Source organism: Papaver somniferum, unplaced genomic scaffold (assembly GCF_003573695.1).
Source record: "Papaver somniferum cultivar HN1 unplaced genomic scaffold, ASM357369v1 unplaced-scaffold_123, whole genome shotgun sequence".
Lineage (NCBI taxonomy): Eukaryota > Viridiplantae > Streptophyta > Magnoliopsida > Ranunculales > Papaveraceae > Papaver > Papaver somniferum.
In genome coordinates, this window is record NW_020621381.1 from 6,605,085 (window position 1) to 6,624,375 (window position 19,291).

At 30.3% G+C, this 19,291-nt stretch overlaps 1 non-coding gene across 1 annotated transcript; it reads right to left on the reverse strand.

Annotated features, from left to right (window-relative positions):
• Positions 1–15,485: 15,485 nt before the first annotated feature.
• Positions 15,486–15,557, reverse strand: TRNAT-UGU. Its single transcript has one exon. It is a non-coding gene; the product is annotated as a tRNA-Thr (tRNA).
• Positions 15,558–19,291: the final 3,734 nt, after the last annotated feature.

Below are 19,291 nucleotides of genomic sequence, written 5' to 3' on the forward strand. Positions count from 1 at the left end.
TCAAAGTTTAAGTTTATTATTAAATGTTTTTTTAAACAGTTTCTAGCGGTCCAAGTGACATCTATTAATTTTCTAATCCTAACAAACTACGAGTTATTGATAATAAGCCAGCTGCGAAACTAAGCAGCTGCCTATACTTTTGTGTATTCTTTTGAACCATCCTCTTAAATTTACCAGTTTTAGTTTATTATCAGATGTTTTTTAAAACAGTTTCTAGCGGTCCCGGTGACATCTATTAATTCTTTAATCTCAATGAACTATGAGTTATTGATAATAAGCCTACTACGAAACTAAGCAGATGCCTATACTTTTGTGCATTCTTTTGAACCATCCTCTTAAATTTACCAATTTTAGTTTATTATTGGATGTTATAAACAGTTTCTAGCGGTCCAGGTGACATCTATTAATTCTTTAATCTTAATGAACTATGGGTTATTGATAATAAGCCTACTACGAAACTAAACTGTTACCTATACTTTTGTGTATTCTTTTGAACCATCCTCTTAAATTTACCAGTTTTAGTAAATTATTAGATGTTTTAAACAGTTTCTAGCGGTCCATGTGACATCTATTAATTCTCTAATCTTAAAGAACTATGAGTTAATAAGCCTACTATGAAACTAAGCAGATGCCCATACTTTTGTGCATTCTTTTGAACCATCCTCTTAAATTTACCAGTTTTAGTATATTATTAGATGTTTTAAACAGTTTCTAGCGGTCCAGGTAACATCTATTGATTCTCTAATCATAAAGAACTATGAGTTATAGATAATAATCCTATGACGAAACTAAGCAGCTGCCTATACTTTTGTGTATTCTTTTGAACCATCCTCTTAAATTTACCAATTTCAATTTATTATTAGTTGTTTTAAACAGTTTCTAACGGTCAAGGTGATATCTATTAATTCTTTAAGCTTAATGAACTATGAGTTATAGATAATAAGCCTACTACGAAACTAAGCAGCTGCCTATACTTTTGTATTCTGTTGAACTATCCTCTTAAATTTACCAGTTTTAGTTTATTATTAGATGTTTTAAACAGTTTCCAGCAGTCCATGTGGCATTTATTAATTCTTTAATCATAATGAACTATGAGATATTGATAATAAGCCTACTACGAAACTAAGCAGCTGCCTATACTTTTGAGTATTATTTTGAACCATCCTCTTAAATTTGCCAGTTTTAGTTTATTATTAAATGTTTTAAACAGTTTCTGGCGGTCCAGCTGACATCTTTTCATTCTTTAATCTTAATGAACTATGAGTTATTGATAATAAGCCTACTACGAAACTAAGCCGTTACCTATACTTTTGTGTATTCTTTTGAACCATCCTCTTAAATTTACCAGTTTTAGTATATTATTAGATGTTTTAAACATTTTCTAGCGGTCCAGGTAACATCTATTAATTCTTTAATCTTAAAGAACTATGAATTATAGATAATAAGCCTACTACGAAACTAAGCAGCTTCCTATACTTTTGTATTCTTTTGAACCATCCTATTAAATTTACCAGTTTTAGTATATTATTCGATGTTTTAAACAGTTTCTAGCGGTTCAGGTGTCATCTATTAATTCTCTAATCTTAAAGAACTATGAGTTATATATAATAAGCCAACTACGAAACTAAGCAGTTGCCTATACTTTTGTGTATTCTTTTGAACCATCCTCTCAAATTCAGAAGTTTTTGTTTATTATTAAATGTTTTAAATAGTTTCTAGCGGTCCAGGTGAGATCTATTAATTCTCTAATCTTTAAGAACTATGAGTTATTGATAATAAGGATACTGAGAAACTAAGACGTTACCTATACTTTTGTGTATTGTTTTGAACCATCCTCTTAAATTTACTAGTTTTAGTATATTATTAGATGTTTTAAACAGTTTCTAGCGATCCAGGTAACATCTATTAATTCTCTAATCTTAAAGAACTATGAATTATAGATAATAAGCCTACTACGAAACTAAGCAGCTTCCTATACTTTTGTATTCTTTTGAACTATCCTCTTAAATTTACCAGTTTTAGTTTATTATTAGATGTTTTAAACAGTTTCCAGCGGTCCAGGTGGCATCTATTAATTCTTTAATCTTAATGAACTATGAGATATTGAAAATAAGCCTACTACGAAACTAAGCAGCTGCCTATACTTTTGAGTATTCTTTTGAGCCATCCTCTTAAATTTACCAGTTTTAGTATATTATTCGATGTTTTAAACATTTTCTAGCGGTCCAGGTGTCATCTATTAATTCTCTAATCTTAAAAAACTATGAGTTATAGATAATAAGCCAACTACGAAACTAAGCAGTTGCCTATACTTTTGTGTATTCTTTTGAACCATCCTCTCAAATTCAGCAGTTTTAGTTTATTATTAAATGTTTTAAACAGTTTTTAGCGGTCCAGGTGAGATCTATTAATTCTCTACTCTTAAAGAACTATGAGTTATTGATAATTAGCATACTGCGAAACTAAGCAGTCACCTATATATTTTTGTGTATTCTATTGGTGCATCCTCTTAAATTTACTAGTTTTTGTATATTATTAGATGTTTTAAACAGTTTCTATCGGTCCAGGTGACATATATTAATTCTCTAATCTTAAAGAACTATGAGTTATAGATAATAAGCATACTACGAAACTAAGCAGATGCCTATATTTTTGTGTATTCTTTTGAACCATCCTCTTAAATTTACCAATTTAGTTTATTATTAAATATTTTAAAGAGTTTCTAGCGGTCCAGGTAATATCTATTAATTCTCAAATCTTAAAGAACTATGAATTATAGATAATAAGCCTACTACGAAACTAAGAAGCTTCCTATAGTTTTGTATTCTTTTGAACTATCCTCTTAAATTTACCAGTTTTAGTTTATTATTATATGTATTAAACAGTTTCCAGCGGTCCAGGTAACATCTATTAATACTCTAATTATAAAGAACTATGAGTTATAGATAATAAGCCTATGACGAAACTAAGCAGCTGCCTATACTTTTGTGTATTCTTTTGAACCATCCTCTTAAATTTACCAGTTTTAGTATATTATTAGATGTTTTAAACATTTTCTAACGGTCAAGGTGACATCTATTAATTCTTTAATCTTAATGAACTATGAGATATTGATAATAAGCCTACTACGAAACTAAGGAGCTGCCTAAACTTTTGTGTATTCTTTTGAACCATCCTCTTAAATTTACTAGTTTGAGTTTATTATTAAATGTTTTAAACAGTTTCTAGCGGTCTAGGTGACATCTATTAATTCTCTAATCTTAAAGAACTATGAGTTATTGATAATAAGCATACTACGAAACTAAGCAGTCACCTATATATTTCTGTGTATTCTTTTGGTGCATTCTATTAAATTTACTAGTTTTTTTATATTATTAGATGTTTTAAACAGTTTCTAGCGGTCTAGGTGACATCTATTAAATCTTTAATCTTAAAGAACTATGAATTATATATAATAAGCCTACTATGAAACTAAGCAGCTTCCTATACTTTTGTATTCTTTTGAACTATCCTCTTAAATTTACCAGTTTTAGTTTATTATTAGATGTTTTAAACAGTTTCCAGCGGTCCAGGTGGCATCTATTAATTCTTTAATCTTAATGAACTATGAGATATTGATAATAAGCCTACTATGAAACTAAGCAACTTCCTATACTTTTGAGTATTCTTTTGAACCATCCTCTTAAATTTCCCAGTTTTAGTTTATTATTAAATGTTTTAAACAGTTTCTAGCAGTCCAGGTGACATCTTTTAATTCTTTAATCTTAATGAACTATGAGTTATTGATAATAAGCCTACCACGAAACTAAGACGTTACCTATACTTTTGTGTATTCTTTTGAACCATCCTCCTAAATTTACCAGTTTTAGTATATTATTAGATGTTTTAAACAGTTTCTAGCGATCCCGGTAACATCTATTGACTCTCTAATCTTAAAGAACTATGAATTATAGATAAAAAGCCTACTACGAAACTAAGCAGCTTCCTATACTTTTGTATTGTTTTGAGCTATCCTCTTAAATTTACCAGTTTTAGTTTATTATTAGATGTTTTAAACAGTTTCCAGTGGTCCAGGTGGCATCTATTAATTCTTTAATCTTAATGAACTATGAGATATTGATAATAAGCCTACTACGAAACTAAAACGTTACCTATACTTTTGTGTATTCTTTTGAACGAACCATCCTCTTAAATTTACCATTTTTAGTATACTATTAGATGTTTTAAACAAGTTCTAGTGGTCCAGGTAACATCTATTAATTCTCTAATCTTAAAGAACTATAAGTTATAGATAATAAGCCTACTACGAAACAAAGCAGCTTCTTATACTTTTGTATTCTTTTGAACTATCCTCTTAAATTTACAAGTTTTAGTTTATTATTAGATGTTTGAAACAGTTTCCAGCGGTCCATGTGGCATTTATTAATTCTTTAATCTTAATGAACTATGAGATATTGATAATAAGCCTACTACGAAACTAAGCAGCTTCCTATACTTTTGAGTATTCTTTTGTACCATCCGCTTAAATTTACCAGTTTTAGTTTATTATTAAATGTTTTAAACAGTTTCTAGCGGTCCAGGTGACATCTTTTAATTCTTTAATCTTAATGAACTATGAGTTATTAATAATAAGCCTACTACGAAACTAAGCCGTTACCTATACTTTTGTGTATTCTTTTGAACCATCCTCTTAAATTTACCAGTTTTAGTATATTATTAGATGTTTTAAACATTTTCTAGCGGTCCAGGTAACATCTATTAATTCTTTAATCTTAAAGAACTATGAATTATAGATAATAAGCCTACTACGAAACTAAGCAGCTTCCTATACTTTTGTATTCTTTTGAACCATCCTATTAAATTTACCAGTTTTAGTATATTATTCGATGTTTTAAACAGTTTCTAGCGGTTCAGGTGTCATCTATTAATTCTCTAATCTTAAAGAACTATGAGTTATATATAATAAGCCAACTACGAAACTAAGCAGTTGCCTATACTTTTGTGTATTCTTTTGAACCATCCTCTCAAATTCAGAAGTTTTTGTTTATTATTAAATGTTTTAAATAGTTTCTAGCGGTCCAGGTGAGATCTATTAATTCTCTAATCTTTAAGAACTATGAGTTATTGATAATAAGGATACTGAGAAACTAAGACGTTACCTATACTTTTGTGTATTGTTTTGAACCATCCTCTTAAATTTACTAGTTTTAGTATATTATTAGATGTTTTAAACAGTTTCTAGCGATCCAGGTAACATCTATTAATTCTCTAATCTTAAAGAACTATGAATTATAGATAATAAGCCTACTACGAAACTAAGCAGCTTCCTATACTTTTGTATTGTTTTGAACTATCCTCTTAAATTTACCAGTTTTAGTTTATTATTAGATGTTTTAAACAGTTTCCAGCGGTCTAGGTGGCATCTATTAATTCTTTAATCTTAATGAACTATGAGATATTGATAATAAGCCTACTACGAAACTAAGCAGCTGCCTATACTTTTGAGTATTCTTTTGAACCATCCTCTTAAATTTACCAGTTTTAGTTTATTATTAAATGTTATAAACAGTTTCTAGCGGTCCATATGTCATCTATTAATTCTCTAATCTTAAAGAACTATGAGTTATAGATAATAAGCCAACTACGAAACTAAGCAGTTGCCTATACTTTTGGTTATTCTTTTGAACCATCCTCTCAAATTCAGAAGTTTTTGTTTATTATTAAATGTTTTAAACAGTTTCTAGCGGTCCAGGTGAGATCTATTAATTCTCTAATCTTAAAGAACTATGAGTTATTGATAATAAGCATACTGCGAAACTAAGCAGTCACCTATATATTTATGTGTATTCTTTTGGTGCATCCTTTAAAATTTACTAGTTTTTGTATATTATTAGATGTTTTAAACAGTTTCTATCTGCAGGTGACATATATTAATTCTCTAATCTTAAAGAACTATGAGTTATAGATAATAAGCATACTACGAAACTAAGCAGCTGCCTATACTTTTGTGTATTCTTTTGAACCATCCTCTTAAATTTATCAATTTACTTTATTATTAAATATTTTAAACAGTTTCTAGCGTTCCAGGTGACATCTATTAATTTCTTAATCTTAAAGAACTACGAGTTATTGATAATATGCCTACTACGAAACTAAGCATCTGCCTATACTTTTGTGTATTCTTTTGAACCATCCTCTTAATTTTATCAAAGTTTAAGTTTATTATTAAATGTTTTTTTAAACAGTTTCTAGCGGTCCAAGTGACATCTATTAATTTTCTAATCCTAACAAACTACGAGTTATTGATAATAAGCCAGCTGCGAAACTAAGCAGCTGCCTATACTTTTGTGTATTCTTTTGAACCATCCTCTTAAATTTACCAGTTTTAGTTTATTATCAGATGTTTTTTAAAACAGTTTCTAGCGGTCCCGGTGACATCTATTAATTCTTTAATCTTAATGAACTATGAGTTATTGATAATAAGCCTACTACGAAACTAAGCAGATGCCTATACTTTTGTGCATTCTTTTGAACCATCCTCTTAAATTTACCAATTTTAGTTTATTATTGGATGTTATAAACAGTTTCTAGCGGTCCAGGTGACATCTATTAATTCTTTAATCTTAATGAACTATGGGTTATTGATAATAAGCCTACTACGAAACTAAACTGTTACCTATACTTTTGTGTATTCTTTTGAACCATCCTCTTAAATTTACCAGTTTTAGTAAATTATTAGATGTTTTAAACAGTTTCTAGCGGTCCATGTGACATCTATTAATTCTCTAATCTTAAAGAACTATGAGTTAATAAGCCTACTATGAAACTAAGCAGATGCCCATACTTTTGTGCATTCTTTTGAACCATCCTCTTAAATTTACCAGTTTTAGTATATTATTAGATGTTTTAAACAGTTTCTAGCGGTCCAGGTAACATCTATTGATTCTCTAATCATAAAGAACTATGAGTTATAGATAATAATCCTATGACGAAACTAAGCAGCTGCCTATACTTTTGTGTATTCTTTTGAACCATCCTCTTAAATTTACCAATTTCAATTTATTATTAGTTGTTTTAAACAGTTTCTAACGGTCAAGGTGATATCTATTAATTCTTTAAGCTTAATGAACTATGAGTTATAGATAATAAGCCTACTACGAAACTAAGCAGCTGCCTATACTTTTGTATTCTGTTGAACTATCCTCTTAAATTTACCAGTTTTAGTTTATTATTAGATGTTTTAAACAGTTTCCAGCAGTCCATGTGGCATTTATTAATTCTTTAATCATAATGAACTATGAGATATTGATAATAAGCCTACTACGAAACTAAGCAGCTGCCTATACTTTTGAGTATTATTTTGAACCATCCTCTTAAATTTGCCAGTTTTAGTTTATTATTAAATGTTTTAAACAGTTTCTGGCGGTCCAGCTGACATCTTTTCATTCTTTAATCTTAATGAACTATGAGTTATTGATAATAAGCCTACTACGAAACTAAGCCGTTACCTATACTTTTGTGTATTCTTTTGAACCATCCTCTTAAATTTACCAGTTTTAGTATATTATTAGATGTTTTAAACATTTTCTAGCGGTCCAGGTAACATCTATTAATTCTTTAATCTTAAAGAACTATGAGTTATAGATAATAAGCCTACTACGAAACTAAGCAGCTTCCTATACTTTTGTATTCTTTTGAACCATCCTAATCCTCTTAAATTTACCAGTTTTAGTATATTATTCGATGTTTTAAACAGTTTTCAGCGGTCCAGGTGGCATCTATTAATTCTCTAATCTTAAAGAACTATGAGTTATATATAATAAGCCAACTACGAAACTAAGCAGTTGCCTATACTTTTGTGTATTCTTTTGAACCATCCTAACAAATTCAGAAGTTTTTGTTTATTATTAAATGTTTTAAACAGTTTCTAGCGGTCCAGGTGAGATCTATTAATTCTCTAATCTTAAAGAACTATGAGTTATTGATAATAAGCATACTGAGAAACTAAGACGTTACCTATACTTTTGTGTATTCTTTTGAACCATCCTCTTAAATTTACTAGTTTTAGTATATTATTAGATGTTTTAAACAGTTTCTAGCGATCCAGGTAACATCTATTAATTCTCTAATCTTAAAGAACTATGAATTATAAATAATAAGCCTACTACGAAACTAAGCAGCTTCCTATACTTTTGTATTCATTTGAAGTATCCTCTTAAATTTACCAGTTTTAGTTTATTATTAGATGTTTTAAACAGTTTCCAGCGGTCCAGGTGGCATCTATTAATTCTTTAATCTTAATGAACTATGAGATATTGAAAATAAGCCTACTACGAAACTAAGCAGCTGCCTATACTTTTGAGTATTCTTTTGAACCATCCTCTTAAATTTACCAGTTTTAGTATATTATTCGATGTTTTAAACAGTTTCTAGCGGTCCAGGTGTCATCTATTAATTCTCTAATCTTAAAGAACTATGAGTTATAGATAATAAGCCAACTACGAAACTAAGCAGTTGCCTATACTTTTGTGTATTCTTTTGAACCATCCTCTCAAATTCAGCAGTTTTTGTTTATTATTAAATGTTTTAAACAGTTTCTAGCGGTTCAGGTGAGATCTATTAATTCTCTAATCTTAATGAACTATGAGTTATTGATAATAAGCCTACTTTTTTTTTGCTAGGTGATAATAAGCCTACCACGAAACTAAGACGTTACCTATACTTTTGTGTATTTTTTTGAACCATCCTCTTAAATTTACCAGTTTTAGTATATTATTATATGTTTTAAACAGTTTCTAGCGATCCAGGTAACATCTATTAATTCTCTAATCTTAAAGAACTATGAATTATAGATAATAAGCCCACTACGAAACTAAGCAGCTTCCTATACTTTTGTATTGTTTTGAACTATCCTCTTAAATTTACCAGTTTTAGTTTATTATTAGATGTTTTAAACAGTTTCCAGCGGTCCAGGTGGCATCTATTAATTCTTTAATCTTAATGAACTATGAGATATTGATAATAAGCCTACTACGAAACTAAGCAGCTGCCTATACTTTTGAGTATTCTTTTGAACCATCCTCTTAAATTTACCAGTTTTAGTTTATTATTAAATGTTATAAACAGTTTCTAGCGGTCCAGATGTCATCTATTAATTCTCTAATCTTAAAGAACTATGAGTTATAGATAATAAGTCAACTACGAAACTAAGCAGTTGCCTATACTTTTGGTTATTCTTTTGAACCATCCTCTCAAATTCAGCAGTTTTTGTTTATTATTAAATGTTTTAAACAGTTTCTAGCGGTCCAGGTGAGATCTATTAATTCTCTAATCTTAAAGAACTATGAGTTATTGATAATAAGCATACTGCGAAACTAAGCAGTCACCTATATATTTATGTGTATTCTTTTGGTGCATCCTTTAAAATTTACTAGTTTTTGTATATTATTAGATGTTTTAAACAGTTTCTATCTGCAAGTGACATCTATTAATTCTCTAATCTTAAAGAACTATGAGTTATAGATAATAAGCATACTACGAAACTAAGCAGCTGCCTATACTTTTGTGTATTCTTTTGAACCATCCTCTTAAATTTACCAGTTTACTTTATTATTAAATATTTTAAACAGTTTCTAGCGTTCCAGGTGACATCTATTAATTTCTTAATCTTAAAGAACTATGAGTTATTGATAATATGCCTACTACGAAACTAAGCATCTGCCTATACTCTTGTGTATTCTTTTGAACCATCCTCTTAATTTTATCAAAGTTTAAGTTTATTATTAAATGTTTTTTGAAACAGTTTCTAGCGGTCCAGGTGACATCTATTAATTTTCTAATCCTAAAGAACTACGAGTTATTGATAATAAGCCTGCTGCGAAACTAAGCAGCTGTCTATACTTTTGTGTTTTCTTTTGAACCATCCTCTTAAATTTACCAGTTTTAGTTTATTATTAGATGTTTTTTAAAACAGTTTCTAGCGGTCCCGGTGACATCTATTAATTCTTTAATCTTAATGAACTATGAGTTATTTATAATAAGCCTACTACGAAACTAAGCAGATGCATATACTTTTGTGCATTCTTTTGAACCATCCTCTTAAATATACCAATTTTAGTTTATTATTGGATGTTATAAACAGTTTCTAGCGGTCCAGGTGACATCTATTAATTCTTTAATCTTAATGAACTATGGGTTATTGATAATAAGCCTACTACGAAACTAAACCGTTACCTATACTTTTGTGTATTCTTTTGAACCATCCTATTAAATTTACCAGTTTTATTATATTATTAGATGTTTTAAACAGTTTCTAGCGGTCCATGTGACATCTATTAATTCTCTAATCTTAAAGAACTATGAGTTAATAAGCCTACAACGAAACTAAGCAGATGCCCATACTTTTGTGCATTCTTTTGAACCATCCTCTTAAATTTACCAGTTTTAGTATATTTTTAGATGTTTTAAACAGTTTCTAGCGGTCCAGGTAACATCTATTGATTCTCTAATCATAAAGAACTATGAGTTATAGATAATAATCCTATGACGAAACTAAGCAGTTGCCTATACTTTTGTGTATTCTTTTGAACCATCCTCTTAAATTTACCAATTTCAATTTATTATTAGCTGTTTTAAACAGTTTCTAACGGTCAAGGTGACATCTATTAATTCTTTAATCTTAATGAACTATGAGATATTGAAAATAAGCCTACTACGAAACTAAGGAGCTGCCTAAACTTTTGTGTATTCTTTTGAACCATCCTCTTAAATTTATCAGTTTGAGTTTATTATTAAATGTTTTAAATAGTTTCTAGCGGTCCAGGTGACATCTATTAATTCTCTAATCTTAAAGAACTATGAGTTATTGATAATGAGCATACTACGAAACTAAGCAGTCACCTATATATTTTTGTGTATTCTTTTGGTGCATTCTCTTAAATTTACTAGTTTTTGTATATTATTAGATGTTTTAAATAGTTTCTAGCGGTCTAGGTGACATCTATTATTTCTCTAATCTTAAAGAACTATGAGTTATAGATAATAAGCCTACTACGAAACTAAGCAGATGCCTATACTTTTGTGTATTCTTTTAAACCATCCTCTTAAATTTACCATTTTTAGTTTATTATTAGATGTTATAAACAGTTTCTAGCGGTCTAGGTAACATCTATTAATTCTGTAATCTTAAAGAACTATGAGTTATAGATAATAAGCCTACTACGAAACTAAGCAGCTGCCTATACTTTTGTATTCTGTTGAATTATCCTCTTAAATTTACCAGTTTTAGTTTATTATTAGATGTTTTAAACAGTTTCAAGCAGTCCATGTGGCATTTATTAATTCTATAATCTTAATGAACTATGAGATATTGATAATAAGCCTACTACGAAACTAAGCAGCTGCCTATACTTTTGAGTATTCTTTTGAACCATCCTCTTAAATTTGCCAGTTTTAGTTTATTATTAAATGTTTTAAACAGTTTCTGGCGGTCCAGGTGACATCTTTTCATTCTTTAATCTTAATGAACTATGAGTTATTGATAATAAGCCTACTACGAAACTAAGCCGTTACCTATACTTTTGTGTATTCTTTTGAACCATCCTCTTAAATTTACCAGTTTTAGTATATTATTAGATGTTTTAAACAGTTTCTAGCGGTCCAGGTAACATCTATTAATTCTCTAATCTTAAAGAACTATGAGTTATAGATAATAAGCCTACTACGAAACTAAGCAACTTACTATACTTTTGTATTCTTTTGAACTATCCTCTTAAATTTACCAGTTTTAGTTTATTATTAGATGTTTTAACAGTTTTCAGCGGTCCAAGTGGCATCTATTAATTCTCTAATCTTAATGAACTATGAGATATTGATAATAAGCCTACTAGGAAACTAAGCCGTTACCTATACTTTTGTGTATTCTTTTGAACCATCCTATTAAATTTACCAGTTTTAGTATATTATTAGATGTTTTAAACAGTTTCTAGCGGTCCAGGTAACATCTATTAATTCTCTAATCTTAAAGATCTATGAGTTATAGATAATAAGCCTACTACGAAACTAAGCAACTTCCTATACTTTTGTATTCTTTTGAACTATCCTCTTAAATTTACCAATTTTAGTTTATTATTAGATGTTTTAAACAGTTTCCAGTGGTCCAGGTGGCATCTATTAATTCATTAATTTTAGTGAACTACGAGATATTGATAATAAGCCTATTACGAAACTAAACAGCTGCCTATACTTTTGAGTATTCTTTTGAACCATCCTCTTAAATTTACCAGTTTTAGTATATTATTCGATGTTTTAAACAGTTTCTAGCGGTCCAGGTGTCATCTATTAATTCTCTAATCTTAAAGAACTATGAGTTATAAATAATAAGCCAACTACGAAACTAAGCAGCTTCCTATACTTTTGTGTATTCTTTTGAACCATCCTCTTAAATTTACCAGTTTTAGTTTATTATTGAATGGTTTAAACAGTTTCTAGCGGTCTGGGTGAGATCTATTAATTCTCTAATCTTAAAGAACTATGAGTTATTGATAATAAGCATACTACGAAACTAAGCAGTCACCTATATATTTATGTGCATTCTTTTGGTGCATCTAGTTAAATTTACTAGTTTTTGTATATTATTAGATGTTTTAAACAGTTTCTATCTGTCCAGGTGACATCTATTAATTCTCTAATCTTAAAGAACTATGATTTTTTTTTTGCTAGGTCAAAAAGGTTTATTAAAGCAAAAAAACGTAATTACAAGAATTACAAAATGGGAGGCTCTAGGCCTCCCCAGCCCCATAAACCAAAGGGGCAAAAAAGAAAACTCTAAAAAACTCATAAAATAAACTCCTAAACATTAAAAAATTAGCATAAATAAGAGAACTAGTAAATTAAAAACGTTTTCGTCTTCCAACTCTAAAATTCTTCTTCTTGGGAATGATATCATCAATTATTTTAGTCAAATCATAGGGCTCCTTGTATTCCTCTTCATAATCATCATACCCATAATCCTCTTCATTTTCCTCTGAAGCATAATTACCACCCGGAACAAGCTTAATAGGAGATTGAGCTTTCTTCTTAGTTGAAATTCTATCCATTTGCTCATGTTTGACCTTCAAATAATCTTTTCTAAAGGCTGGATCTCTAATGAATTTAGCACGCACTTCATCAATCTTAATAGTACTTTCCTCCTCTAGTTCCTCCATAGACAAAATATTACCCATACCAAAACATTTTCTTCCAACCCTTCTTGAATATCCTTGTTATGCTCACGGCTTGTACTTTTCTCATTAGACTTTGAATTCATAGCCATGATCTTGTCAGCTTGCTTGGCCACTTTTCTAGCTTGCTTCCTGGCTAGAATATCTGCATCAACTTCACCCCAATATTTCGAACCCATACTATTATCTGAATCACTAGAATCATCTTGTTCCTCCTCCACCCAAACCTCACTAGAATCATTAGCAAGGCCTAACTCAGATTCTAGAGCACCATACTTGTTATTCACCACTAAATCTTTTTGAAAAAGCTCATTCACAAAAGGAGTTTCAAAAGATTTAAATTTAAAAGGAGTACCTTTGTTTGGGGAACTCTTACTCTTTACTGTTTTCCAATCATCTTCTTTTGTATCAGACACCTTGGAAACTCCCGTATTTTGCTTAATAGAAACTGAATTATGCACGGTTCTGTTTTCCAAAGAAGAAGTTGAATTGGCCATGGACACAGTTTGAACCAAAACAACGTTATTAGCTCCCAAACTGGATTTTGTGTTGGATACAGACTTATCCATGTCCGTATTTTTCTTGGACATCCCAGAAGTTTGCTTGGACACGGACTCAGGATTTTCTAAATTCTTCTTGATCACGGACTGTATAGTATTCACGGAAGTATCCAAATTGTGCTTGGACACGGAAACTTGCTGAGTTCCCAAATTTTGTACGTTCTCTTGATAGGTATTTGATTTATGCACATACTTTGGAGTTGCATTCAAGCCCTGAGAATTAGCTTGCTTGGACACGGAAGTTTCCAAATTTTGCACGGACTGAGAATTGTTTTTCTCTGGCGGAACATCTGCATGAACTGAATTGTCACGTGCATCAAGATCTTTTCTGGCTGCAATATTGTTTTTACATTTTATCAATTTCATCTGTGCTTCACGATACTCAGTGAAAGCTTTGTCGAGCTGCTCCTCCAACTGACTATCTTCAACATTCTCTTGAACTGGATCAATGTTTTGTATAGACATAGTTGATGCGGCATCTATCAAATTTTCCTTCCCGGACTGAACAATATCTCTTGCAACAACAATATCTTCACTGACTTTATTTGCATGCTCATCATGGGAATTTTCCGCACTTCCTTCCAAACAAATTTGGCTGTTTTATCCACTTTACCATCTTTAATACTCTCACTAGAAGATTTATTTTCAGAACCTCCTAATATTTTACGAGCAGCAAGGCAATTTTCAAATTTATAGCCCATAAACTTGCAGTGAGTACAATACTTGATGCTCTCTAATTCCTGAATTTCAATATACTGCCAGAACTCCTTTCCATTTGCTTTCAAGCGAATTCTTTTAGGAATCAGCTTAGCAAAGTCAATATCAATCAAAACAGCAGCATAGTTTCCAACATCATGATCCAAAGTCTTTTGATCAATAGCAATTGGTTTCCCAATAATTTTAGCAATGGAAATAAGAATTTTCTTTGTCCATAACTCAATGTATAAACCAGGGAAACTTACCCAAACTGATGCTCGTGTAGTATGTTGTCTTTCCGGATCAAAGTTTGGGTAAAAATTGAAAACCCTAAGTTGTTGATTCTGAATCACCCAAGTTTCACCATGCCATACACGTTCCTTGTCTTCAGCTGAAGTTAATTTTATGATGAAAAATCCCTTTGTCATTGGAACTAGCTTGCATCTACCAGCACCAAAACCCCATTGTTCTTCCAAGCTTTTTTGAACATCAGCAAGTTTTGAACCCTTAAAGTTCAATCTCCCAATGAGACTGAACTGAAAAACATCACGTCCCTCTAGAGTAAGATCAGTAGGAAAATCCAACGCTGGTTCTTCAAGATATGTTGACGCCTCAGGAAGAGATAATAAATCTGAATCTTTTAACATATATGGTTTTTTACCCTTAACCAAACCAGCAAAAGATACCTTATTGTTCCCTTGATTATTCACGTTTGAATCAGGGTTTTCCCCATTCTAAATCACCAAAGATGATCTAGAATGAAGGAAAAAAGTTGATGAAAGTTGAAAACCCTAAAGAAAAAATTCGCCAATTTTTGGAGAGAAAAATTCGCATGAAAGTTGAAAACCCTCAAGCTTGAATGCGATTATCTAGTTTACCATTTAGTCTAAGAAATCAATTTCCAACTTATAACGAAGTGTGTAGACTTTTTTGAGTTAATGTATATAAAATTCAACATTTTTATGAACTCTTTCTTTTTGTGTTGGCTTTTAAAATTAAGGCAGAGTTATGCCTCCACGAAGGATCGAACTACGGACATCCAGTTTACAAGACTGGCGCTCTACCACTGAGCTATGAAGGCATCCGTCTTAAAAAACTATGAGTTATAGATAATAAGCATACTACGAAACTAAGCAACTGCCTATACTTTTGTGTATTCTTTTGAACCATCCTCTTAAATTTACAAGTTTTAGTTTATTATTAAATGTTTTAAACAGTTTCTAGCGGTCCAGGTGACATCTATTAATTTCCTAATCTTAAAGAACTACGAGTTATTGATAATAAGCCTACTACGAATCTAAGCATCTGCCTATACTTTTGTGTATTCTTTTGAACCATCCTCTTAAATTTATCAGTTTAAGTTTATTATTAGATATTTTTTTAAACAGTTTCTAGCAGTCCAGGTGACATCTATTAATTTTCTAATCTTAAAGAACTATGAGTTATTGATAATAAGCCTGCTGCGAAACTAAGCAGCTGCCTATACTTTTGAGTATTCTTTTGAACCATCCTCTTAAATTTACCAGTTTTAGTATATTATTCGATGTTTTAAACAGTTTCTAGCGGTCCAGGTATCATCTATTAATTCTCTAATCTTAAAGAACTATGAGTTATAGATAATAAGCCAACTACGAAACTAAGCAGTTGCCTATACTTTTGTGTATTCTTTTGAACCATCCTCTTAAATTCAGCAATTTTAGTTTATTATTAAATGTTTTAAACAGTTTCTAGCGGTCCAGGTGAGATCTATTAATTCTCTAATCTTAAAGAACTATGAGTTATTGATAATAAGCATACTGCGAAACTAAGCAGTCACCTATATATTTCTGTGTATTCTTTTGGCGCATCCTCTTAAATTTACTAGTTTTTGTATATTATTAGATGTTTTAAACAGTTTCTATCTGTCCAGGTGACATCTATTAATTCTCTAATCTTAAAGAACTATGAGTTATAGATAATAAGTATACTACGAAACTAAGCTGCTGCCTATACTTTTGTGTATTCTTTTGAACCATCCTCTTAAATTTACCAATTTTAGTTTATGATTAAATATTTTAAACAGTTTCTAGCGGTCCAGGTGACGTCTATTAATTTCTTAATCTTAAAGAACTACGAGTTATTGATAATAAGCCTACTACGAAACTAAGCATCTGCCTATACTTTTGTGTATTCTTTTGAACCATCCTCTTAAATTTATCAGTTTAAGTTTATTATTAGATGTTTTTTTAAACAGTTTCTAGCGGTCCAGGTGACATCTATTAATTTTCTAATCTTAAAGAACTATGAGTTATTGATAATAAGCCTGATGTGAAACTAAGCAGCTGCCTATACTTTTGTGTATTCTTTTGAACCATCCTCTTTAATTTACCAGTTTTAGTTTATTATTAGATGTCTTTTTAAACAGTTTCTAGCGGTCCCGGTGACATCTATTAATTCTTTAATCTTAATGAACTATGAGTTATTGATAATAAGCCGATTACGAAACTAAGCAGATGCCTATACTTTTGTGCATTCTTTTGAACCATCCTATTAAATTTACCAATTTTAGTTTATTATTAGATGTTATAAACAGTTTCTAGCGGTCCAGGTGACATCTATTAATTCTTTAATCTTAATGAACTATGGGTTATTGATAATAAGCCTACTACGAAACTAAGCCGCTACCTATACTTTTGTGTATTATTCTGAACCATCCTCTTAAATTTACCAGTTTTAGTATATTATTAGATGTTTAAAACAGTTTCTAGCGGTCTATGTGACATCTATTAATTCTCTAATCTTAAAGAACTATGAGTTATAGATAATAAGCCTACTACGAAACTGAGCAGATGCCCATACATTTGTGCATTCTTTTGAACCATCCTCTTAAATTTACCAGTTTTAGTATATTATTAGATGTTTTAAATAGTTTCTAGCGGTCCAGGTAACATCTATTAATTCTTTAATCATAAAGAACTATGAGTTATAGATAACAAGCCTATGAAGAAACTAAGCAGCTGCCTATACTTTTGTGTATTCTTTTGAACCATCCTCTTAAATTTACCAATTTCAGTTTATTATTAGCTGTTTTAAACAGTTTCTAACGGTCAAGGTGACGTCTATTAATTCTTTAATCTTAAAGAACTATGAGATATTAATAATAAGCCTACTACGAAACTAAGGAGCTGCCTAAATTTTTGTGTATTCTTTTGAACCATCCTATTAAATTTACCATTTTGAGTTTATTATTAAATGTTTTAAACAGTTTCTAGCGGTCCAGGTGACATCTATTACTTCTCTAATCTTAAAGAACTATGAGTTATTGATAATAAGCATACTACGAAACTAAGCAGTCACCTATATATTCCTGTGTATTCTTTTGGTGCATTCTCTTTAATTTACTAGTTTTTGTATATTATTAGATGTTTTAAACAGTTTCTAGCGGTCTAGGTGACATCTATTAATTCTCTAATCTTAAATAACTATGAGTTATAGATAATAAGCCTACTACGAAACTAAGCAGACGCCTATACTTTTGTGTATTCTTTTAAACCATCCTCTTAAATTTACCAGTTTTAGTTTATTATTAGATGTTATAAACAGTTTCTAGCGGTCTAGGTAACATCTATTAATTCTCTAATCTTAAAGAACTATGAGTTATAGATAATAAGCCTACTACGAAACTAAGCAGCTGCCAATACTTTTGTATTCTGTTGAACTATCCTCTTAAATTTACCAGTTTTAGTTTATTATTAGATGTTTTAAACAGTTTCCAGCAGTCCATGTGGCATTTATTAATCCTTTAATCTTAATGAACTATGAGATATTGATAATAAGCCTACTACGAAACTAAGCAGCTGCCTATACTTTTGAGTATTCTTTTGAACCATCCTTTTAAATTTGCCAGTTTTAGTTTATTATTAAATGTTTTAAACAATTTCTGGCGGTCCAGGTGACATCTTTTCATTCTTGAATCTTAATGAACTATGAGTTATTGATAATAAGCCTACTATGAAACTAAGCCGTTACTTATACTTTTGTGTATTCTTTTGAACCATCCTCTTAAATTTACCAGTTTTTGTATATTATTAGATGTTTTAAACAGTTTCTAGCGGTCCAGGTAACATTTATTAATTCTCTAATCTTAAAGAACTATGAGTTATAGATAATAAGCCTACTACGAAACTAAGCAACTTACTATACTTTTGTATTCTTTTGAACTATCCTCTTAAATTTACCAGTTTTAGTTTATTATTAAATGTTTTAACAGTTTTCGGCGGTCCATGTGGCATCTATTAATTCTTTAATCTCAATGAACTATGTGATATTGATAATAAGCCTACTAGGAAACTAAGTCGTTACCTATAATTTTTTGTATTCTTTTGAACCATCCTCTTAAATTTACCAGTTTTAGTTTATTATTAGATGTTTTTTTAAACAGTTTCTAGCGGTCCCAGTGACATCTATTAATTCTTTAATATTAATGAACTATGAGTTATTGATAATAAGCCTACTACGAAACTAATCAGATGCCTATACTTTTGTTCATTCTTTTGAACCATCCTCTTAAATTTACCAATTTTAGTTTATTATTAGATGTTATAAACAGTTTCAAGCGGTCCAGGTGGCATCTATTAATTCATTAATTTTAGTGAACTATGAGATATTGATAATAAGCCTACTACGAAACTAAACAGCTGCCTATACTTTTGAGTATTCTTTTGAACCATCCTCTTAAATTTACCAGTTTTAGTATATTATTGGATGTTTTAAACAGTTTCTAGCGGTCCAGGTGTCATCTATTAATTCTCTAATCTTAAAGAACTATGAGTTATA